The sequence below is a fragment of the Dipodomys ordii genome, unplaced genomic scaffold (genome assembly GCF_000151885.1).
Source record: "Dipodomys ordii isolate 6190 unplaced genomic scaffold, Dord_2.0 Scaffold21, whole genome shotgun sequence".
Classification (NCBI taxonomy): Eukaryota; Metazoa; Chordata; class Mammalia; order Rodentia; family Heteromyidae; genus Dipodomys; species Dipodomys ordii.
In genome coordinates this window covers 6,595,424-6,596,903 of record NW_012267237.1, presented here as the reverse complement: position 1 = coordinate 6,596,903, position 1,480 = coordinate 6,595,424, and positions in this window count along the sequence as shown.

Below are 1,480 nucleotides of genomic sequence, written 5' to 3'. Positions count from 1 at the left end.
GCCAGGGCTCTGTCACACACACACACACACACACACACACACACACACACACACACTTCAGTCCTGGGGCTTGAATTCAGGGCCAGGGCTCTGTCCTGAGCTGCTTTTGCTCAACGCTAATGCTGTACTATGTAAGCCAGAACTCCATTACTCTCAAACACACACACACACACACACACACACACACACACTTCAGTCCTGGGGCTTGAATTCAGGGCCAGGGCTCTGTCCTGAGCTGCTTTTGCTCAAGGCTAATGCTGTACTATGTAAGCCAGAACTCCACTTCTGGCTTTAAGAGCCTCATAGACTTTTCTGCCGCAGCTGGCTTTGAATTGCAGTCCTCAGATCTCAGCTTCTTGAGTGGCTAGGATTATAGGTGTGAGTCACCAGCGCCTGCCTCTATCAAACATTCCTTGAAGTTTTGTTCTGAACACTATGTTACACTGTAAAGATAAGCATGTTGGGCTGGACTAAAACCCAAATTTCCTCCCTCATAGAACATTACAATTAGATTAGAAACTGCTGCCTTGCTTTCCTGGGAAGACTCATTTATAACTTCATTTGGGGAATCCAGTAATGAGTACTATTCTGACCACTTAGAGATAACTTTGGGTTCTGAGAATGTCTACAGTATTAGAATTAACACATGTCTGTAGCTTTTTCCTTCCTGTGTGACCTCCTTTTCCCTGTCAAAATAACACCCAGTTTTCTTTTAGAAAGCCACTCCTGCTTACTGGAATCAGAGGGCCTGAGCCAGTTCCATAGCAGGGGGCCACCCCTCCCCTGGGGCATGCTCCCTCTGCTGCCCTTATCTAGCACCCTTCTCCACCCGCCACCTGCCACACTCACCCAGAACTTCCCTACCCCAGAAAACATAAAACAAACACACTAAAGTTAACAAGAAGACAAACAAGTGGCCACAAAGACAAAATCAAGTCTCAGTGAATGGGACGACATCTCACCACCATTCACTTACCAGGGGACTCAACCCCCCTACTCACCTCCGGAGGATTTTTTTTTTTTTTAGATTCCTGCAAACGTTGACCCAGGGGCCTTCCAAGGCGGATGAGAATTCTCAGTCATCTTGGGGCAAGGGACAAAAGTCCCTAGCGGCCATCCCCTCAGACTGACAGGTCTCCCCCATGCTCAGACCCCCTGAGCCAAGGCCTGAGGCTGAGATCTAACTGGGGCCACTTGCAGGTGGTCAGTAGGAGTCTGAATTTCTGATGCCTTGCCTTGACTTTGAGCCCTCCCAGTATTTGTATTTCATATCCTAGCCAGTCATTGATTATCTCAAAAGTAATCAAGCGCTGACTGAGTACTGGCACCGTTCAATTAGAGATATAGGGGCAGAAGGGACGAGTACATTGCTCACATGGCCATGCTCCATGGGCTCAGCCTGTGCTGGGAGCTAATGGTGGCCTGATCTCACAAGAAGTGATCTCACTGTCAGAAGTGTCCTCCTCCTCCCCACAATGCC